Genomic DNA, 24,617 nt, shown 5'->3' on the forward strand with positions numbered 1-24,617 from the left:
GATAATTCTAGCATTTTCGAAATGGTGCTTCAGCAGCTGCTTAGCTGGATTTGCAATGTGTGGAGGTGCACCATCTTGCATAAAAATGATACATCCAATCTGTTGGAGAGCTAGAATGGCATTGTTGCACAAAAGACACTTATAGTGTACTGGTGACAGTACAGGTAACAGGAATGGAAGCACTTATCTCTTCAAAAAAAATATGGCCCTATGATAAATTATGCCGTTAACCCACACCATTCAGTGACCTTTTCAGGATGAAGTGGTACTGGTTGATTTGCGTGTGGACTTTCCATTGCCCATATTCGACAATTCTGTGTATTGACATATCCTGTCAGATGGAAGTGTGCTTCGTCTGTCCACAAAGTCTTCCATGGCCAATCATTGTCCACTTCCATGTGAGCAAGACATTCTAAAGCAAAGGTCTCTCTTGCTGGCAGGTCAACAGGAAGCAACTCGTGCACATGGGTAATTCTGAATGGATAGCAAAGAAGGATGTTTCATAGGATGCTCATGGGTATGTCCAATTTTCAAGCAATTCTCTGTGCACTACATGTCTGCACACCACCACTCGTCTCCTCGTGCATTGCTGTGGCCACTGCTTCCACTGACATCAAATCGATTAATTTCCTGTCCGCAGCTCGTGGTCGTGTGGTAGCGTTCTCGCTTCCCACGCCCGGGTTCCCGGGTTCGATTCCCGGCGGGGTCAGGGATTTTCTCTGCCTCATAATGACTGGGTGTTGTGTGATGTCCTTAGGTTAGTTAGGTTTAAGTAGTTCTAAGTTCTAGGGGACTGATGACCATAGCTGTTAAGTCCCATAGTGCTCAGAGCCATTTGAACCATTTTGAATTAGTTTCCTCCCTCTACCAGGTTGCACACCAAAAGAACCAGTCTTTTTGAATGTCCAAATCATTTTCTCCAGATCCATGGCAGTCATTGAACCAAAGCCTTTTTTTCAAACCTTTCAGTGTCTGGAACTTCTTCAGAGCGATGTGTGCACGGTCATTATTCTTGTAATACAGCTTTACAAGCATGGCGCTATCCTGCATTGAGACAGTCATGGCGAATGTCGCAGATGTGAAAGGAGGAAAAGCTGTGTACCAAGGGAGGACTTGACCCTCTGGCAGGAGGGGCTGCGCAGTCTGTGACATGACACTTCAAACCATGAGGTCACTGCACGGCTCATCTTTCTGTCTTTGATATTTGAGATGCCTGTATTTTTTGCTTACAGACTGCTTCCACAGTCTTTAATCAACAAAGTTTCTAGTTCAATGACTTTTTATTAATGATTACATGATTTCAATACTGTCCTGAAATATGAATAGCTGTTACATAAATCTTAGGCTGAAATTGGTGAAGTGATATCTTTGAATAATTTTCTCCAGTGACTCTTTGTATATATGTGTTTGTTCAGATCTTCTGAGATAATGTTGTGCTTATTTCCCCACTACAGTATTGAATGCATTTGTAACTATAGCTGTCCATATTAACCTGAACATACAATTTTACATTTGTACCATTTAATTTGTGAGGTGGTGGACACTGAAAAGCCTACTCATTTATCTTGGCTACAGTTACTGATTACTCTCACGCAACAGTAGTGTGTTCCTGGTGACATGAAAAATTCTGTCAAGTCTGATCACCATCAGCTATGTTAAATTCCTGTTGGCCATTCAGCTTGCTTTGCTGACTACTTTACTGTACGCTTATTCTGAAATCGTCAGTGTGAAATTCGAAGTGTGCAAACTACCATTGGAAAATGAGAGTCCAGATTAATTTCTGTATATTACTTCATATCAAATACACCTGAAGAAGCATTTTAAAACTAGTTATTAACTGCCCATAAATTAATTTAAAAGTTCTTTAATAGAAATATTCTCATATTCATGCATAACATATATAGCAAATGCACAGAAAAATTAAAGTTTACCATGACAGAGAGTACGGGGCAGTCAAATGAAAACTGAACACCCACCATAGTGGGACCATGCAATGGCTCCATTCAAAAGATATTACTACGAGTTTTAAGACATTCATCCCACTGGGAGACGAAACAACCAATTCCAGTTTTGTAGAACACAGTCGGTCACCAACAAGTGCACAACCGCATCCACACTTGCACTACCTCATCCGACTGAAACGAACATCTATGCTTGTCTTTCTTCAAGTGGCCAAAGATGTGAAAATCCCACAGTAAAAGATCCGGATGGTGTTGAGAATGTTGCAATGTTTCCCCACAAAATCGCTGAAGCATAGTCGTTACATGATTGGCATTGTGGGGATGGGCATTATTGTGCAACAGGATGATTCCATCTGACAACATTCTGACAGCCCAAGGGTAAATGGCCAAGCCAACAGTGGAAACATCCCACATCTCCCCTGCCACACAAAACTGTCCACACAACTTCTGGTAAGGTCATGACGACTGCCTCCTTTGAGTGCAACGGCCCTCTGTCCTTTGAGTTCCTTGAATGTGGAAAAACAATCAGTTTGCAGTGTTATGAAGACATTTTTCAGAAACTGCAGTGTGCCATTAAGTCAGTGTGGCCAGGAATGTTGTATGAGGGAATCATCTTGTGGCACAAGGATTTTCTGCCTATATTGTAGAAGTTGGTTATGATACTTCGAGCTAAAGAGTTCTGTCTCATCAGCAGCATGTAACTCCACCATTGAGAAATGCTGTAGTAGGGCTATCATATGTCCACATTTTTCCAGGCATGTCCTCTTTTTAAGACCTGAAATTTGCATTTGGAAGGAGTTTTAAAATTTGTTAAAATGCCTGGAATTTTGATTTGCCTAAGTTCAGAGGTGAATCATGTGAAAAATTTTCAGTGCAGTGTGCGGTGGTGGCAACACTTAGTTATGTAATAAGCAGTTGTTAAAGTCCGCATGCAATGTTATGCCCCCTACGTGCATTGTTATGATTGTTACGTGTCAGTAAATTTTATTCTGTAACCAGACTCTGCCAACTTTGGTGACCTAATAGTGTTACAAAAAGATCAGTTTAATTTCAAATTCATTACTTCAAAGAGGTACCTCATTTGATCATAAGTTTTTTACATTGTGCTTTCTCGAATCCTTGTTACTACCTTGTGTAATTTGTGCCACAGTAGGTGGTTGTTAAACTTTTCATGACAAAATTAATTAAATTTTTTCATATTACTGTAAAAATTTGTTTCCTGCTTTTGGAATACATACAGAGTCTGGCCATGTTTCTAAATTTCGATAGTTCCTTATAGTTTTGTGATTATTGTAAGTGGGGCATATATATGTCCTGCTGGACTTGAGAATGAATAAATGGTTCCCTAAGTTTTCCCTTCTTGAGTCCAGTGGGTCATATGCTTATGTCTCACTCAAAAAAAATTTTTAATAGGGATTATGATCTGTTTTGGAAATATTGCTGGATATATGGTGCTACTTTGCAGTAGCTACATACGAAATTAGTCTTTACCTCTTCCTTCTATGTGCAGCATTGTCTGTGTTGCCGCTTGCTGGAAAATGTTTTCCAGCTGCATGTAAGTGCACAACATAATCCGTATAAAGGGATGTGCATCTGCAGTAAAATTGCAAAATAATAAGTCAGTTACAGTTTTATCAATTGCTCATCACCCTAAAGATAAAAGATTTGTCATAAGAAAAAAATAGAGATGGTACAAACTCAGTTATATCCTGCCCTGCATCCATAGCAGAGAACACAGTTGTAATGAGAGGTGTGAACTGGTTTGACCAGTGGAGAGAAAGCTGATATGCTATTGGCAGTAGGTCACTCAAATGATGCCATCATCTTCCTTATTTTCTTTTGGACATTGCAAAAGAAAACAATTTCATCATGTGTAACTGTAATAATGGAGGTAAATGGGACCGACTTTTCTTTCATTTTGCTCTTATATGGCAGCTTTTATCTGGAAGAAATATGAAGAGAAAGGGAAGGCAAGCATTCATTACAAATAAATAAATAAACAGGAGTCTGAGGAGTTTTCCATTTTATATCAGATCAGGGGAAATAAACTATGATACAGCAGAGAATAAAATACATAAGTGTAAAAAATGTAGACACATATATGAACAAATGGCAATGGAAATTTTCTACACACACTGGCCCTCAGGCAACATCACGAATTAAATTTAAAATTGTTTTGTCAATAAATATGTGCACAAATCTTTGTATTTCTAGCAAACAATGCAAAAAAGACAATAAGTACATTTACTGGGCTTATTTATCGCAGACAGGAAGAAACCATAAAACGACCAAAACACAAGACATACAATGCACAACTCAACTACTAAGCAATATCTTGCCCATTAGGTGCCAAACAATGAGCCTTTTGGCTCCAAACAGTTCATACATTCAGTGCTAGACTGCAGCACCATACAGATGTGATCACATGAAATAAATTTGTATGTGAGACACATGAAAGGGTTAAGAAGTGAGAACCAGGCCTGTGTTGTTAGTGCTGAGAAAGATGGTGGAAATTTTCCCCCTGCACCACTCTCCTCCCAGTGACAATCCACATTCTGTTTCCCTACTGTCCATCCATCTCCCAAAGATAAGGTTTCATGATGTGCACATATGTTCCCAGTCATCGTGTGGCCGTAGTTTGAAGCATGCATTGGTGTTTAATAAGGTATTAAATTTATAACAAATAAGCCTAAAAGAAAGTGCAATTTTACTATACAACTGCAAAAAAGTATCCTGGTTTTAGATGTGGCAGGGATCAATTCGAATGTGAGCATGTGGTTTGTAAATCCGGTACATAATGCCTGTGGGAAACAAAGGAGGGCAAGATTTACAAATACATTTGGAGTCTGAAAAGCACAAAAGAGCTATCTGAAGAGAAGCATCATCTTCAAAGTTAACTCAATTTTTTGCAAAAACAAGGTGTAAAGAAGGAGAAGAGTGTGTGCCGCTGAAGTTACTTTAATGTTTCGTACTGTGAAGCACCGTAACAGCTATAAAGTGATGGACTGCCCAACTAATGTGATAAAATCCGTATTTTCAGATTCCGGAATGGCAAAAAGTTTTAAAGTGTGAGAGCAAAAACAGAAGCAAAGTCAGTGCGTGGTCCTTACTCAGTTGAAAGTGTTATGAAGAGTTTGAAGAGAATTACATTGCTCACTGCAGTAATTCTATCAATAGCAGTGACCACGGCCCAGTGAAAATATTCTCAATCATTATTCAGTATTTTTATTGGAAAATTGGTGGTTTGCACTTCAAATTAATTGGATTAGATCAACAACCTAATGACACTGCAGACATTACCTCTTCATTTTTAAACAGTTCTTTTCAGAATAAGGGGCTCCTTGATAAATGTAAAGCATTCACAGGAGATAATTGTAACACACTGTTTGGAGGATTGCATTTGATTCACAAGGAAAAAATGTTTTTTCAAAACTTAAAAACCTGTTAGGGAGAGAAATTTTGATTGAAGTTGGGCATACAACTTACATCCTAAATAATGGTTTCAGTACTCCAAAACTGTACAGTCTGGGCTATTGAACTTCAAAAATTTTCAGAATTTGTCAATATTCATACAATAAATTGTTATCCCAGAGCAAAATGATATGGTTTTCATTACTTCAGGAGATAAACGGGGATATCCATATCTTCCCTGCTCTGAAATCACACTTTCTTCCAAAGTGTAGTCCAGCTACAATCATTAAGTTCTATGAAAAGGAATTTCATGAGATCTGTCTGTAACATCTACAAACACTTATTAGTATGTTTCATTCATGCACAGCAGAGCTTGAGAACGTAACTTATACACTTGTTGAAGTCCTTGGAATCCTACTGTTCATTAATAACATGCTCACTGATTGTGAGCCCAATAAATTTATGTGCATGAAAATGAAAGCTGCTGTAAGAGAAACAAAAATATCGACTGGACGCTGTATGTGACAGATTCACTGCAGCAGTAGTTGGACTCAGTGAAAGATATTCTGTATTTGTTCAAAAGTGTTTGTCCCCCATGCAAGAGTTCACGTGTTTTATGTAGCTGGGAAGGATGTGGAATCAACCATTAAATATCTGTTGGATAGAAGCGTACCTGTAGATGATGTGAAATGTTTCAAAGAGTTCTGCTGCCTGAAGAAATTTGTGAATGAAGAACATGAAAGTAAACACGATTTCGTTAATCTTCATTGTCACACAAAGCTGACCTTGTATTTTGAGAAATCCGGACATTCTTCCTGCCATTCAGAACTGCTAAATATTGTTCAGTTTTTTGTTGCCTTTCAATCCCACAATGAAAATGCAGGAAGACTTTTCTACCGAATGCAGAGTCAGTGTACAAAAGGAAGGAACAGTTTTTGCAAGTACAGTGTCATTAAAAAAAACTTGTTTGCTAAGAATTCATTAGCTACCTAATGAATGATGAATAACTATTAAGAAAGGTAAGCTGTACTGAAAAATATTATTGGGCTACTGTTGACCAGGAGCAAATGTTGGGAAACAAATAATAAGGTATTTAATTGTTTCTAAATGTAAAAAATGCAGAAAGAAAGCATATCTATAGTTAGTTTACATTTTCTTGTTGCATGAGCTCAGTGTTCTGATCCGTGCTTGGTGGTAGAAATTGGATGACTATAGCATGCTGCGATCGCCAACCTATGGGACCTGACAGTTGTGTTATTAACAGCCTCAATTTAATTTCGTGATCATATATTCATCACGACAAATACACACCACCTTTGAACATGAAAGTCTCTCTAATAAGTTTCTCAGAAACCTTGTTACTTTTCTGTGCCATTTATACTATAGATCGATATCACTGGGCACAATAGCAGAAGCATTCCCTCATACCTGTCCTCACCCTGCAGTTGTCCAGTACTGCTTCTTCTGCTCCCTGAGTCAATCAAAGTTCGTCACTCAACAATAGGTGAACAGTCAGTGGTTCTCAGTCTAAATATTACTACTGTAGTATTCTGGATCTGCTTGGAAAAAGCTATATTAGACCGTCATTTATGAGGACTACCAGTTTCTTCATTTCTTTTCTAGGTCATTACATTCATCAGATGCTCATGCAGAAATGACTCCGACAAATTATGAAGTGAAAATTATTTGTGATGGTAAATTGTGCTCATTTCATCACTTTACCATTGTCAATGTATAATTAATGGTCATTGTGTGGCTGTTGAATAAAGTTTCCTCTTATTTTACATTCCAAAATATGCTAGCCATATGCTATGGCAGCTCTTCAGTCTGCATGGTATGTAGTGTTCAAGTTAATTTAGCTGCATATGCTTTTATAGGACAAGTGTACTACAAAATTGCACACAAGTTTCCGTACAGATCTTCTACTGTTGTTGCCAATAATGAACTGTGACACTTAGAATTGGTTTGAGAACCTTCAATCTTCCTATGAATATATTCTTTGTGTGAATTTTCCATATTAAATGCTTGTTGAGGGTTTCACTTAGATACCTTGCAGGATGTCTCCAGTCATGTACTGTCTTTACAGTCTCAGCAGTTGTACGGGTCATCATGTCGTGAGCCCCCTTACTAAGTTCCTGGTGAGCATAATGGCTTAAGTCTTCTCGGAGTTGAGAGTAATGGTAATAATTTGTAGCATTCAGCACACATTAACTGTACTTCCCACAATATAACAATGCATTTTGAGAGAAAATATTTCCAGTATCAAACTGCTGGCACTCGGTTCACGTGATTTACTGATTAAACACAGTAACTGCTACCTCACATCCAGTCTGCATGGTATGTAGTGTTTAAGTTAATTTAGCTGCATATGCTTTTATAGGAAGGTATTGTGTCTCAAAATGCACTGTTGTATTGTATGAAATACAGTTAATGTATGTTGAACACTACCAGTTATTACTGATAAAACACAGTAACTGCTACCTCACATCCAGACCATGAATAATAATAAACTAGGGGTGAGAGTGGTGCTCTATTTCTTTCTCCAGGATCCTGTTCTGTTCAACACAAGTTGCAGGCAGCTAGTTATGAAGTTCCCATTCTTTGAGCAGGGGGGAAAATATTTTGTCATCTGTGTATTATGCCATATTTAACAATTCTGTTGCTTAAAGTACTACACCAAATACTTCTTGGGAACTCCTGCAGAAATGAGTCTCATTTAGTGATCTAGATGGCCTTGTCTTCATGGAATAGCATTCAACAATTTTGACTATTTTTCCGGGGAAGCCTTAGATGTATAGTTTGTATAAAATCCCAATGAGCCATATGGAGGCAAAGGTTTGGGCTATGACTAGTAACACTACTCTTCCATAGTCATTGTTAAGCTTGTAGTGTGGTAGCTTCAACTTCAACTACCCTCAGTATCTGGGGGAAGGAAGGGTTTCTGCTACAACTGAAACTTGAATTTTGTGTGGGTTTGTTCTCTTCTGATGTGATGCCTGTGTGGCAAGATTATGAAGGCCTCATGTATTGTACTCAATGTTGGCAAGAGACTAACAGGGTATAGTTTTCCTAACTTCTCCATTGCAACCATTTGGCTTGCTTACAAAGCACTGAAAACCAAGCTGATCATGTGATCTTATCAAAGGTATTTGTGAAGTGTGTGATGACCAAGAACAGAAAATTCATTCCTAACTTGTTGATGAGCTCTTCATGTACTGTGGCCTTCATTGTGGACAACAGGTTGGAGACTTTTGCTGTGTCTTCAGACATGAATTATAGAAAGTTGTCAGCATGCTTGTCTTCTAAAGGAAGAAATGCTACTGTTTGTCATTAGGTTTTCTGTCCTGTACCTCTGCAAATCCTACCGAGTGAGGTGGCGCAGTGGTTAGCACACTGGACTCGCATTCGGGAGGACGACGGTTCAATCCCGTCTCCAGCCATCCTGATTTAGGTTTTCCGTGATTTCCCTAAATCGTTTCAGGCAAATGCCGGGATGGTTCCTTTGAAAGGGCACGGCCGATTTCCTTCCCAATCCTTCCCTAACCCGAGCATGCGCTCCGTCTCTAATGACCTCGTTGTCGACGGGACGTTAAACACTAACCACCACCACATCTGCAAATCCTAACTGCCTTTAAAAAGTATCAATTAACATGTTCACCCTGTCGTCAGTGATGAAAGTGAGCCGGTGTCTGCCATGTAGAGATGTCATTCTGGCACATATTTTTCAAACAGTTTCATTGCTTGCCACAGAGGGTTATCTTCTACTTTTAGCGCTAAAAGACAAAGACATTACTGGTTGTGGTGCTCATGGAGCACTACTTTCAACTTTTATAGCCAGTTGAGCAGCCTCCTGTTGTTTGAGTTTCTGGTGAGTTTCCTGAATGAGCAAGAATCAATGTCTACTCATTGTATGGATTCTGTTGGCACTTGCCACGCAGTGAATACTTCACTAGCATATCTTGGAGAGTCACCTTAAAAGCGTCAAAGCATTAGCAAGAGTGTTTCAATGGGTTACATAAGGCAGAAAGTACAAGATTCTGTCACCAAAATTATAGCAGCAGCAGCTGGTATGAGTTCCACAGATGTGCACACACAAATGGTGAATAATGCCAGAAAAGTAAGGATATGGGCATTTTAATTAATGAACTAAAAATTAAAGTATATAATTAGTCATTCCAACATAGTTCAAATTTTGACCCTGGTTCCTACCAGCTGGAGTATAGAATAAACAGCAAAAGAATTTAGTATTTTTGTGTGAATGGTGAAGATGGAAGCTGGCATTTTGACAGTACTTGCAAAATGAGAGGGAGGAAAAAGACTCAATGACCAGATCAAACAAAATCCTCAGGTTCTTCGAAGATGATGCATTTTCTTGTCTGTGCCCAGTTGAAAATGATTACATAGCAGTAAGAGTGGATGGTGGAAAAAGTTCATAAGCAGAAGCGCCTTGTACTTTATAACTTCAAAGAAATGTTCATAGGCTATTGTAAGCAACATGACAGTGAACTGGGCTTCTCAGAATTTTGCGAACTCGGGTTGTAGTGGTGTATTAAAGGTGGTGTGCCGGTACACACTCTGTGTTTCATTTTAAAACATCAAAGTTCATATCTCAGGCACTGGAATGAAAACTTGCAGATGATGAAGTGTTCAATTTGATGGGTTTTGCTGAGAACTATCCATTTTTCATTCAAGATGCTGTTCAAGTGTTCAATTGAGAGAACAGCCAAGCCACATTACATCCCTTTGTGGTTTACTTTGGTGGTAAAGAACTACATAATATCAGCATCTGTACTTTTACTGACTGCCTTAGTCACGATATCATTGCAACGGGGATATCATTGCAGTTCATACACTCATAATGAGGCCGATTAAATATTTGAGAATAACGATAGGAGAAATTAAGCACATTCACTGCTTTTACTGATGGATCTGCTGCCCAATACAAGAATTTTATCAATTTATGTCTGCACGAAAAGGACTTTTGTATCTCTTCTTGATGGAATTAACACACATCAAAAAAAGTTTTGCATCAGCTCGGTTCCGAGGGTTCCAGAACATGTACAGAAAATTGGCATAGAGATCAACATAAACACCATTTCTGCGCTTTTTATTGCTCATGAAAACCACACATTACATGTTGTAGCACCATACAGCGAGACCTTCAGTGGTACTGGTCCAGATTGCTATACCCCCGGTACCTCTAATTCCCAGTAGCACATACTCTAGCATTGATGCATGCCTGTATTCCTCGTGGCATACTATTCACAAGTTCATCAAGGCACTGTTGTCCCTCTCCTCAATGGCGATTTGGCGTAGAGCCCTCAGAGTGGTTGGTGGGTCACGTCGTCCACAAACAGCCCTTTTCAATCTATCCCAGACATGGTCGATAGGGTTCATGTCTGGAGAACATGCTGGCCACTCTAGTCGAGCGATGTCGTTATCCTGAAGGAAGTCATTCACAAGACGTGCTCGATGGGGTCACAAATTGTCGTCCATGCCATGCCAATATGCTGCCGATATGGTTGCATTATTGGTCAGGGAATGGCATTCACGCATCGTACAGGTGTTGCGGCGCCTTCCATGACCACCAGCGATGTACATCGGCCCCACATAATGCCACCCCAAAACAGCAGGGAACCTCCACCTTGCTGCACTCGCTGGTGAAGAGAACATGATGCCAATCCTGACTGGTCTGTTCGGCATGTTGTTGGGCCCATCTGTACCGTACTGCATGGTGTCGTGGTTGCAAAGATGGACCTCGCCATACACGGCAGGCGTGAAGTTGCGCATCGTGCAGCCTATTACACATAGTTTGAGTCGTAGCACGATGTCTGTGGCTGCACAAAAAGCATTATTCAACATGGTGGCGTTGCTATCAGGGTTCCTCTGAGCCATAATTCATAGGTAGCTGTCATTCAGTGCACTAGTAGCCCTTGGGCGGCCTGAGCGAGGCATGTCATCGATAGTTCCTGTTTCTCTGTATCTCCTCCATGTCCAAACATCATCACTTTGGTTCACTCCAAGATGCCTGTACACTTCCCTTGTTGAGAGCCCTTCATGGCACAAAGTAACAATGCGGATGCAGTCGAACTGTGGTATTGACCATGTATGCATGGTTGAAATACAGACAACATGAGCCGAGTACCTTCTTCCTGGTGGAATGACTGAAACTGATCGGCTGTCGGACCCCGTCTGTCCAATAGGCGCTGCTTATGCATGGTTGTTTACATCTTTTGGCGGGTTTAGTGACATCTCTGAACAGTAAAAAGGGACTGTGTCTGTGGTAAAATATTCACAGTCAACATCTGTCTTCAGGAGTTCTGGAAACCAGGGTGATGCAAAACTTTTTTTGATGTGTGTATTTGGAACCAGCCATGGAAGATCTCTTTGTGATGGAATTGGAGGAACAACTAAAAGACTGGTGGCTCATGCTAGTTTGCTGAGGCGTGTAGATAAAATATTGACATTTCTTGAAGTTTCTAATTTCTGCAGTGACAGCATATCAGGCATTGTCTTTTTCAAATTGATCAGGAAAAAAGAAGGTTTGCCAAAGGCCACACAATTGCTAGGACGAGAGAAAATCACCAGGTCAAACCCACTGATTTAAAAAAGATCAAAGTAAGCAGAGTTTCCAATGATACTACAGCATTCACAGTTAATACATTTAAACCAGGTGAAGAAATTCCAGTTATTTCAACTACAATTTTACAACCTGAGCAGTATGCTATTGTATGTATGAAAATGCTGGATGGGTGGGAAATTTATGTGAATTTTAATTCGAACAAAAAGATGCCTCGGTCAGCTTTATGGTTCTGCCCATTCCTTCCACTGGCTATCTAGCGAAGATACTTGCTGAATTCCAGAGTAATAAACATCTAAAATCATAAAAGCTCCAACAACACGACCATTAGGAGAAAAAGATTGTTACTCAGAATCTGATTAAGATGACATCGGCAATTTATTCAATTTGCGGTGGAAAAAATTATTCCAGTCGTACAATGTTTCTAAATTTCAGACTTTCTGCTTATTGCTTAAAGATATATGCACGTAACTACATGTGTATTTTTATTTACATAAAAGCAGTTTTCACTGATTTTGCTTTCTGTTTCTCATTAATATCACATCTGAACATATACACTGTGTATGAAAAGTAATAACTTTAGGCAATGTTTTTCATCCATAAGCAGACAGGGGTCAAAATTTTAACTACATAGCTTCTGAAGCTTAAAGCGTACTCTCTTCAGATACAGCAAGATAAAAAGATCAAAGAACATGCAGTTGAGATATTACTGTGAGTGCACCAAGTGTAGTGTCGCCGCACGTGTACATTCAAAATCAACTGCCAACTGTATCAGTGTGGGCCAGCCACTGGAGGCCACCAGTAGGAAGCGTGCACATGGCACAGTCTCTGCCATGCCGTCTAATGGTTACCCATGCCTATATGTTCATGGAGCAGTGCTGACTGACCCTCTTTATGTTCTTCTACTTTGTACCACTCACATCAGTTGTTCGGTGTCTTGTTATGTGCAGAATCATGAGAGACTTATTTCTGTTATTGTTCAGAATGTTATGAATAAAACCATATTTGTGTTACTTTTATCGGTTACATGTATTACTTGGTTACAACAATTTGGCCCCCCAAAATTACTCAATATTTGGCACCCAGAATGCTTTCATCAAATTTGCCGGTGCATACATTTTGATAGGAAAGGACAGGGGTTATTATACAGAAAGCACAAGTGTGGCTGTGTGTCATATTAATAGTTCTTGCTTCAATCCATCCTTAAAGTAATGATTTATTGCTGGTTAGATATGGGCTCGCCAAGTCATCCAATGAATTTTCATTTATTTTCAAAGCAGTGCAACTGTCATCCAATGTATTCAAAAATTTAATCACTAACATGTTCTTGTTCAGTACAAAAAATTGTTTAAATGTCCAAATGCATGGGCATGTAAGTTACAAATACCTATCAGAAAAGTTATCCAAATTTGGTTGTTTTGCATGTGTGTACGAGTTGCAAACTTGGGATCACTGTGTACAAGAGGCTGTAGAAATGGAGCTAAAATATATTTTTTACATGTCCATCCAAGACATTATTGAACCAACTCAAAAAGAAAATTCATTGGATTTGGAAATGGTCGAGCAGGGATCATCTCTAAAACTGGTCCACTTGGTGTGGTATTACCCATAAGCTCCTTATTATGTGGAAAAAGCAATGAATAAATAAACTTTTGAGCTTTAACAATTGCTTTAAAGTTATCACAAAGTTGATTTTCCCTGTTAGATTTTCTTGTGATAACCAGAGGAGATGGCCACTTTCTAGCAGGAATAGGATTCAAGATGCCAATTTGTTCTAATCTGTTAAGTTAAGAAGCAATTTCCAGAATGAGATTTTCACTCTGCAGCGGAGTGCGCGCTGATATGAAACTTCCTGGCAGATTAAAACTGTGTGCCCGACCGAGACTCGAACTCGGGACCTTTGCCTTTCGTGGGCAAGTGCTCTACCATCTCCGCAGTATCCTTTCTTTCAAGAGTGCTAGTTCTGCTAGGTTCGCAGGAGAACTTCTGTAAAGTTTGGAAGGTAGGAGACGAGATACTGTCAGAAGTAAAGCTGTGAGGACCGGGCGTGAGTCGTGCTTCGGTAGCTCAGATGGTAGAGCACTTGCCCGCGAATGCAAAGGTCCCGAGTTCGAGTCTCGGTCGGGCACACAGTTTTAATCTGCCAGGAAGTTTCATATCAGCGCACACTCCGCTGCAGAGTGAAAATCTCATTCTGGGAAACATCCCCCAGGCTGTGGCTAAGCCATGTCTCTGCAGTATCCCTTCTTTCAGGAGTGCTAGTTCTGCTAGGTTCGCAGGAGAACTTCTGTAAAATTTTGAAGGTAGGTGACGAGATACTGGCAGAAGTAAAGCTGTGAGGACCGGTCGCGAGTCGTGCTTCGGTAGCTCAGATGGTAGAGCACTTGCCCGCGAAAGGCAAAGGTCCCGAGTTCGAGTCTCGGTCGAGCACACAGTTTTAATCTGCCGGGAAGTTTCAAGAAGCAATTTCTTTGCAAATGGTATGAGGCACCAAATGTGCATGGTAAAACTTTGGTTGAGCATTGTCTTTGAGCTTGATGTGTGCTTAAAAATTCCTTGCATGTCCATATTTTTCACATGATGAAAGCTGGCATGGGAAACTTTTGTACCAGCATCATGCACATTGTCCTGAATATTTTAATTCAAACTAATCAAATGCCAAACATGTTGGGCATCAAGCATGATTAAACTCATATGAGTGGCACTGATGCAGTCATATTTTAATATTTTGCTTGCAAAGTACACATCCCGAGAACTGCTTGCAAAGCACAAATCCCAAGAACAGGAATATTTTAGCCATTGTATGTTGAGAGGCGCAGATTTGATTAGTCATTGTGATTGAGACACAAGTATCGAACTGAAATATTAGAGACTGATTGCAAATCTGTAAAGATATGAAGAGTTTGCTGTCTGTTCTCCAAATATAGCGGTCAGTTCTGACTTTCAGAAGACTGCTTTTATCTGTTTTGTGAGAGACAGAGCCTTTTGTTGCTTGTCCATATGAGGAGAACTGATTTCAATAAGCCAAGTTTTGCACTGTGCACGTTGCTTTGTGATTCATCCACTTGTGTCTATGGTCCTTGTGAGTATAGCCAGGAGCAGATAAAGATTCAGAATATGAGACAATATTAGTCTCCCTTTCAAAATATTCACCTTCAAAATTCCTAACGCCTTCTTAATAGGGTAGGCCTTGCAGCTGTATTTGAGGGAACAGTTTTATACACAAAGTAAAAATATGCACTCCAACCCAAGAAAAATAGAAAAGAACGTTGTGAGTCACCTGTGATTTTGTAAGCTGAGAAGTGCTACTAAGCTGCAAAGTGCTACTCAAGCTGTATACAGTACTTCATCGTTCCTCTTTGTTTTCATCAAAAGAGTGGAAGGGTGGAGTGGCACCTGGCCGCTGGCATTCTGTGCTTGTCATATTTGCTTGCTGTCTTCCACTAGTCTGGTAGTGCTTACTAGAAAAGTTTGAATTTGTTGGCTCTAGAACTGAATAAGTGGAATGAGTGGTTGCTCTCCAGAAGTTGCTATTGCACACAAAATTTAAGTCACTCAAGAGCAGATATAACAGATTTAGGAACACTGTAAGAATAATGATAAAATGAAGAAATCTGGACACTTTCCACTGCTCACTGTATCTATAAAAGGAGATTTCAATGAGTTCCGCTGACACCGGAAGAAGCATTGAATATTTCAGCATGTGGATATGTCGGATCTTCTTCTGTAGATCCAAGTAGTCAACAATCACAAACTGGTCACCAGAATTGTCTGTCCTGCCTGTTGGTGTAACAAGGTGGATAAACGCTAGAATACATCAAACACTATTGAATGATTAAAATATAAATGTATTTTTTACAATACATACAGTAAGTATTAAGTATACAAAACTTGGTATCCTTGAGTCTCTCTGCTGTCTCTCTCTGTTCCACAAGTTCTGGTTTACAATATTCATTAGCAGTTGGAGTAGGCATAGCATCATGCTAAGTTCCTAATGTCTCATTGCAACTCCTCTGCAAGCTCAGCATGATATTGAAGTGGAGCTCTGGAGTGCAACAGCTTTGAAAACACATGCACCCCAATCACAGTTGTGGCCTGTGATGTGATGAATTCAGTGTCCTTTTGTGGAATGTGTAGTGGCACCCGGAAGTGTATGGTGAAGCCTTTGTAGCAGAGGCCCATGACAGCCAATTTAAATGTCTAATGCAGAGATGTGAGCTGTAAGTGACATGCCACATGCAATCAATAAAGAAACAGTTGTGACCACAGGTATACTTGGTGGTGGGGGGATTCCTCTCGTTATGAACCCTGTCATCGTACTTCCTACACTTAGCTAACATTTTCTGCAACTGATATAGTTAGGCAGTTATGTGCTAACTCAAGGTGTTAATAACTGCTTCCTTTGAGAATTCCCTGACTTATGTAATCTGACCTGTGAGTGCATTTGTATTCAAGAGACACATACTTAAATCTTATGTTTCTGATCATCTATCCATAGTGGGGGAACTATCTTCAGGGAATTTTGCACTGGGAGGTGGGGGTGGAGGGGGGGGGGGGTGGATGGTAGATGGCAGGCAATGACATGAAGTTGGCGGAGTGTAGCATGTCATTGTTTTACATTTAGTTCGTCATTGCTGAAAGCCAAGAGTTTTCATTGGTCAGTTGCTGAAGTGTTTTGCAGACTGGTCTTTTTGATCCAGTGTTGTAAGGCATCCCTGCTTGCTTTTCTGTTCCCTACTCTGCTCCAGATGCCTATAGATTATTCAACTATTAGGGACGTTAAAAAAGAAACGAACAGGAGGCATAATTACAGAAACCAGTATCTGTATGTTAGAAGTATTGATCCTGGCTGTTGAGACACTTATCCCACTGTGACACAAGGTGGTGAATGGCTGTCTCATAAAATTCCTGGGGCTGTGATGGGAACCACTCCTGCATGTACAGCTGGATGTCGTCATCCAAGCGAGTGCAGGAAAGGTTATGCTGACGTTCTTCTTTGACCAAGATGGCCCCCTTCTGATTAACTTCCTGCAGCACAGGACAACAGTGAATGCCCAGCATTACTCACAAACCTTGACCACTCTTCACCAAGTGATCAAATCAAAACGACCAGGCAGTCTCGTCCATGGGGTCACTCTGCTCCACAACAATGCAAAGTCTCACTGGCCAACACAGTCGCAGCTCTCGTGCATAAATTCAAATGGGAGGTTCTCTGCCACACTCCATACAGTCCAGGCCTTTCTCCCTGTGATTAAGCCATTTTTGGTCCCCTTAAAGAGGCTCTGAGGGGCATATGATTAACCTCAAATGACTACGTCCAGCTTTACGTGTAGAACTGGTTCACATTGCAGCCCCGGAAATTTTATGAGACAGCCATTCACCGCCTTGTGTCATAGAGGGACGAGTGTCTCAACAGCCAGGGTCAATACTTGTAACATACAGGTACAGGTTTCTTTAATGATGCCTCTGGCTCGTTTCTTTTTGAATGCCCCTTATATCTATCTTGCCCTAACAGCCTCCTTTATTCTTCAGTATGAGTACTGTGGTGCACGTTGCTCACCAGTTTCGTCATTTCACTCAGCAACACTCTTTAGTGTGGATTTTTTGAAAGGTTAGGTGCATATCCAGAAGTCTTGGAACAGGTCACAGACCATTGCAGTTTTAGCATTTATGGGTCCTAACTTCTTGTTTAGTTTTTTCTGATGTCATGATAAATGCTTTGTACACTACCTATGCTCCTGTTCTGAGGAGTGTACTTTTGTACAACAAAGTAGAATGGCATTGGCTGCTTCTTCCAGATCACATCAAGAGAACCTAGAAGCATTATGTTAACGGGCCTTTCTTGGGCCTTTGAGAATGTAGAATAAGTTATATTTTCTCAGTGTAGATCTTACATTGTTGTAATACAGTTCTGTGCCATCCACAAAAGATCATCGCGTTGCCTCTTACAAATCTTAATGCAAAAGACTCTTCACCTAATGTGGTGTTAACTAACTTTTATTGTAATTTTTAATTCTGTGGGAATTCTACTACAAGGGCTAGAAACCTATACCTGTTTTTTTCTGCTGTGTAGAGTCGACCATTAGAGCTCACCACTCCTCCTTCTTATATAAGGAGGCTCATTCTTATTCTGAGCAACATGTGCATGGAAAAGCATACAGTTTAAGGAACTTTCTAAGTTGTGTGTGTGGAAGACACACTTAAGGCATCTCAATTTAATAGTAGTGCTGAAAGGCCTGGGGTTCAGTGTGTCAAAAATTATATATAAAATTAGGATACTGTTTCCACATATTGGACATGTTGAAAAGCATTTCTGTTGTATAAATGGGTGTTTCAAAGTCTTCGCAACAAACGTCTAGGAGTGATAGATCATGTCGTGGAGAACAAGTTTTGTTAGAGACTAAATGTTCGCCAATGCTTCCCAACGACACTAAGTATAATTTAAGACTGCTTATGCCTCAGAGAGGTGGCAGGGTGTGGGCACTCTGTGGCATTTGTGTGCAATGTGTGTTGCCTATCATCCAGTCCTCTGCTCTGTGTGAAACATGGGAGGCCACACAAAATATCTTCCTCCATTTTGTATTGTTTTCTTGTCAAAAGTAAATCAGTTTACTGGGGTAGGTTGTATACTGCACACCTGGTCAGTAGACTGCTAGCTCGGTGAAGTCTCGTCATCCCATGGCCAGCAAATACTATTGGATGCCTTGTGTCACTGGGAAGTGTCAGTGAACATTTTGTCTCTAACAAAAGCTGTTCCCCACGATGTGCTGTATCACCTATAAATGTTTGTCACAAAGACGTTGAAAGATCCTACATCACCTTAAAAGAAAAATTAAGAATTAGTAGTGATACACTACGGCAGACACATTGAACCCGAGTGAACCCTAGGACTTTTTTTCTGTCATTTATCCCTTCCTTCACCTCTGGCAGTGTTTGTTTGTTATGAAAAACACGCAAGTTGCACCTTGTTCCCTAGTCCAACTTAAATGTAGGTCATGCTGTAACTAATCGGATAAGTCAGTTCAAAGGTAAGATAAATGCAATGGTGTACAACCAATAGGACCATGTTTAGCAAAGCACTGTGGTGTTCAAACCAACTTTCAGGTTGATGACAGTTTTAATTTTTAAGATGGTTTAAAACTCAGTTACTCACAATGCTTCAGAATTTGTTAACTCACTTCTGCTTTTTGTAGATGTAGGTGCATCATTATCACAGTGTTGTCTGCTAACTAGAGTCTGCAGTGATCAGAAATCAGTCAATACCAATTGATGTCATTCAACTTCAGTCAGCTCAGCAACATTCATCAGCCACAGCACCAAGAGTCTTCTTAAGGTGCTTGTCTAGTACAGGTATTTGCAGTTTTATGCAGCTGCATTGACTTGCACAGAAAATAAATTTTTACTAATATGGTTATATGAAATCACATTAAACACATCAGTCATTTATCTGGACTAATATAATCATACTGTGTTCATTTCAGTTAGTTTACAAGCATGAGTTGATCGCACCTGAGTGTTAATTTTACATTTAACAAACGTTTTCACACTCATATTGTTCCAAACATGATTTAATACCTGTCACCATAATAAAACCATCCAATCCCCCCCCCCCATTTCTCTTGTCACTCAATTCAGGAACCTACCAATGGTTGTACCAACAGTGCAGTCTTGAATATGGTTTCTTTACTGCATCGCAGAGCTTTCCAAACATTATCACCTAAAGGTATCGACAAAGTGAGATGGTTCTTTAGTTAAGACAGTGGACTTGTATTCAGGAGGGGACAGTGTTTCAAATTCTCATACAGCCATCCAGATTTAGGTTTACCTTACTCATTGAAGGCAAATGTTGGGATGATTCCTTTGAAGAGGACCTGGCCAATTCCCTTCACAGTCTTTGAGACTTTGCTCCCATCTCTAAGATATCATGGACACTGAGGTCATTAAACACTAACTTTCCTTTCATCTTATCTAAGACACACAAACCTAAAATGAAAATTTATACATTTATAGTTAATATTGATTCTTTACAGATACTGATGTGTTTCAGACTAATACACCCACACCCATGGCACAACATACAAATTTTGTATAGCCACAGTGACTTCAATAACATTCTGTACCCAGTTGCATTGTATCAGAATAGCACTGGACATAATTTTGGATTCTGTCCTGGCAAATTATTTTCGTATGAAGCTAAAATTTATTGGTACTGATAGCTACAAAGAAGTTAATGGCCAATTAATTACTGATTTTAGTATACAAGGGATGACCAAAAAAGCTCTTGTAATCCATATGTTTATGGCTATTTTTCAATGTAGTCCCCTTTCAGAGCCACACATTTTTGCCACTGGTGCTGGTCCATTATCCCTCCTTGTAGAACATTTCTTCCTGCATGCCAAGGCCTACAGTGCAGCCATGACATCATCATCTGATCAAAAGTGGGTTCCAGCTAGTTGTTTGTTGACCTTAGTTAGAGGGTGCCATATCAGGTGAATAAGGTGGGTCCTGAAGCAGTTCAAAGCCACAGGACTCATTGATGGCAAACATTGCAATGACAGGTGTGTGCACAGACACATTGCCCTGATGAAACAGCACTCATTTTGTCGACATCCCGACGCATTTCACTTTGATGTTCTCCCTCAAATGTATTATAGTTGAGCAGCATAATATGCTCTGCTCATTGTTTCACCTTTCTGAGGTATTCAGCTGGGATAACATCCCTCAAACAACAGAGACCGCCATCTTGCCAGCTGAGGTGACTGACTTGAACTTTTTGGGTTAGACGAGGAGATGTGTTTCCACTGTTTTGATTGAAATTTGGGTACAGATTGAAAGTGGTGAACCCATGCTTCATTCATTGTCAGAAAACACAGGACCTGACACAAAACGGGTCAGGTTTTCGGTAGACATAACGTGTCTCTGGCATGTGTTTTCTGCTGTCAACATTCTTGAGACCCATTGACATGAGACCTCATGCATGAAGTACAGCTCTTATGATGTGTCCAATGTGTTCCTGAGATATGTCCACTTGCTCAGCAATATAAGTGTTCTGTCATACACCGGTCTGCCATGATAATATCCTGAATTGCAGTGACGTTTTCCTCTGTACTAGTTGTTACCGGTCTTTCACTGCGAGGTGTATCTTAGACAGAGGTGTTGTCTTGCCTGAATTCAGCCATCCACTTATTCATAGTGGATTAGGAAGGGGAAGCCTCCCCTAATGTTTCCATCATGTCATTGTGGATCTCCTGTCCACCCTTGCCGTTTTTCAGCAGTGTTTTATGACTGCATGCTTGCTCTCTCTACCCATTTTTCAACAGTGTACGCCTTAGACAATGAAAAATTTTGTGTGGAACCTAGCAGAGGAATATACTATCAGTTGCTAAACTGACATTCAGCTGGATTTCATGGGTGAGCCAAGAACTGTTCAGTCACTCCTCATATACGATCGATTGGTGACATGTCCAGCAGATGGATGGCTAAAGATGAGTAGTATTTATATGGTAGTGAAGTCCCTGCAATCTTGTTGCATCTTCAGAGTCTTTGGACTACCATTTCATTCAATCACTCCCTCCCCCCCCCCCCCCCCCCTCCATCCCCCTCCATCAATCATTTGATCCAATTCTAACTCTGTAATTTGCTTGTATACAATCTTTTTAATTCATGAATCATGAGAACTTCTGCTGTTCTGTTAGTTTGCTGATAGCAGTATGCTACTTGTGTCAGTATCCATTTTCTCATTTTTAGTATAAAGGGTACTAAGGACTCAAAACATGTTAATTTATGCTGAACTAAAATCTCCTGCACATTTTTTCGTTCTTCCAAGTATAATTCCATGTTTCATGGTATTGTAATTTTAATATCTTTGTGTATTATGTGATAAAATGACACAGAAAACCTGATGCAGAAGGATTTTATATGTGCCATATAGTGAGGACAGTAAAGTTTTATTACAAAAACATTCCTTACGGAGAAATTTTAATTCTCCATTTGTAGTTGCCATCTCAGGTTAAAGCATTTTCTAGCAAATCTTTGTTACTTGCATTGTATGTGATGGTACTGTAACTGTCTATATTTTGTTTCATGTGTCATGGCACGGGGTGAAAGTCTGGAGACAACAATCCCACAGTTCTAACGAGATTTTATGGTAATGTTTGTAAAATCTGCTTGAAAACAAATTATGAGAGCTATTCTATGTGCGAACTGATACCACCACAAATTCATCAAGTTGAACCTGAAATACTTTAATAGTGAAGTGTACATGCCACCAGTGTGTTACACACACTGCAGAATTCAAGATAAACAGTGTTTTACCAATGCAGAACACACAATCACATCTCTAAAATGAGAAATAATGGTACAAAACATCAAATATGATAAACTGTTGGTTTATACCGGAAGCAGAAGTGTAATGTAATATACTAGAATGGGAAAAACAGTACACACCTAAACTATGAACTCATAACCCACATGCAAATGTAAATATCTTTAACGAAAAATGCTGTTCGCCAGAAGACCAAATAAAGAGAGGAAATTAAGCCGTAAACTGTGCTTAGAATCCAGTGGTGATTACTAACAGTGATCAACTGCAGTCTCACATTATATGTGATTTTAGGCATGTACCAACACAATTCATATATAAGGAAACTGGCTTGGCACACATAGCTAATGCACTGGAATATCAAATGGAACCAATTTCTGTGTCTGAATGTACTAAATGTGGAAATAATGCTAAAAATCTATAAAGCTTGATAACCACTTTGTACTGAACACAGTTACTGATCACATACATTCTAATGTTATACACACAATATAACACCTAAAACAACTTCAGAGCCTAAGATCAAATTACCATTCAGTGGAATCAGGCCAGTGCAAGCTACTTTATGTGTACAAGACAAAAACAAAAGGAACAACAGTCCATTACCTACCAAACATTTCTGGGGAGAAGGAATGTACTAATATTAAAGTGACAGTCACAGAATAGACCTGTGCAAAAACTACAAGGGAAATTAGGACTTCATACCAGATGCAAGTATAGTAAAATCTTGTGTTCATCCAAAAGAGGTTGTAAGAAATTCTGGAAACGTGATGAGAAGTTTCAGTGCATGTGATACTCTGGCTGTGATTTGGGAGGGAGGGGAGGGGGAAGGGTGTCAGGTGACACCAAAAAAGCTCTAGAACTAAAGATGAGGCATGTGGTTGAACTACAGGAACCAATAATTGCTGTAAGTCACAAAATGAAAGTCATTGTTAATCCTATGTGAATCATTTAAATAGGACAATAAATAGTGGAAGCTCCATCTCACTGTAACCCCTATTGTTGCAAAATATGCCTTTGACAGAAGAGTTGCTATGAACTTTGACATAGTGGCTAACCAGAAACCATTTCTCACCAGATGGTTCCTACCTAAACAAAAGTGGCAAGAAACTTATTTGCAATAGTGTGGCCTTACTAAAATCTGTGGACAAAAATACAAAATGAAAAATTGGAAAAAACAGCTACTTATGAGCAACAGAATCACAGTAAACAAGCCAGAAGTTAAAAAGTGTAATAGTGGTTATGCTGTTCAAACAACAATAGGCCAATGGGTCAAAAAATCACTGAGGGGAAATGGACACACTTTGAGGTCCCAAACTAGCCAGGTAACAACTCGAATGCAGCTCTCCTAACAAGAAGAATTGTGAATATGGAAAGTGCTCATCTACAAGCCAAGTGAGCCTCTAGCCTGTCCTATCTGTAAAACGAACAAAGAAACATCTGGGAGATGAGCTTGCACCCAAGGATGTCCAACAGTGCCAGCACAACAGCTCTGAAGTCAGTATTTATGGAATACAGTAGAATTTAAACTCAAGGTCAGTGACACAGTACATATGACTCCAAACCTCTCTAGTAAGCTCAATACAAAACTCAAAATTTACTTTCAGAATAAAAACAACCTTGGTTGTGAAATTATTTAATGTCGATGACATGTTTCGCCCTTTTGAGGCATCATTAGATTGTCTGTAAAAACAAGAAACCAATCAGATTTTAACAGAGGAAGGGGCATGGTCCTATCTTGCACGACTACCCAGGTAAAATGAACTGTAAGTAATAGAAACTTACGTAATAGTAGGTGGATATAAAACCCATCTGTCATATAACCATATAAAATAGAAAATGGATGCAACAGTAACTGGATATATAATTCATCCATCATGAAACCACACAAAATGTAAGGTGGACCCAGTTAAAAGAAAAGAAAGCCACTAGTATATCATCATGAAGGTACAGAAAAGTGGCGGACAGATTTCTTTGACACATTGCATGTTACCTTCACCAGCTGACACTGCCATAGTAATATAAAATAGGACCACACTTACGAAAATAAAGGCATTATAAGCTACATGGACCACAATGTATTTTTGGTGTGCACACAAAATTTACTGTCACAATGTGCTGTCCTTACCCATTAAAATTGAAGACTTAAACATTTTGTTAACCAGTGAGCCAAGCGATATCTCAGTATGTGTCCTGCGGAGCATTGGCTCTGCACCAACATAATGAAGTTAATTTCACATTCAGATTTCAAATTCTGTAAGCACTACTCCAAAATCAGTAACACACATGGTGAGGCATCCATCCTTACAAAACAGCATATTGAATCTGACACAATACCTACCCT

At 39.7% G+C, this 24,617-nt stretch overlaps 1 protein-coding gene across 4 annotated transcripts in view; it reads left to right on the forward strand.

The window, feature by feature from the left end:
• Positions 1-24,617, forward strand: part of LOC126469944 (inner nuclear membrane protein Man1) — a 341,802-nt gene that overhangs the window by 302,862 nt on the left and 14,323 nt on the right. The window contains exon 11 of one of the 4 annotated variants that reach the window (XR_007586098.1): positions 19,146-19,285. The exons of 2 other annotated variants lie outside the window; for them this stretch is intronic. The gene's annotated coding sequence lies outside the window, so the exon portion shown is untranslated. Of the gene's footprint in view, positions 1-19,145; positions 19,303-24,617 lie in introns of all 4 variants that reach the window. One more of the 4 variants, XR_007586097.1, reaches the window with a different exon arrangement.

This window comes from Schistocerca serialis, chromosome 3 (assembly GCF_023864345.2).
Source record: "Schistocerca serialis cubense isolate TAMUIC-IGC-003099 chromosome 3, iqSchSeri2.2, whole genome shotgun sequence".
NCBI lineage: Eukaryota > Metazoa > Arthropoda > Insecta > Orthoptera > Acrididae > Schistocerca > Schistocerca serialis.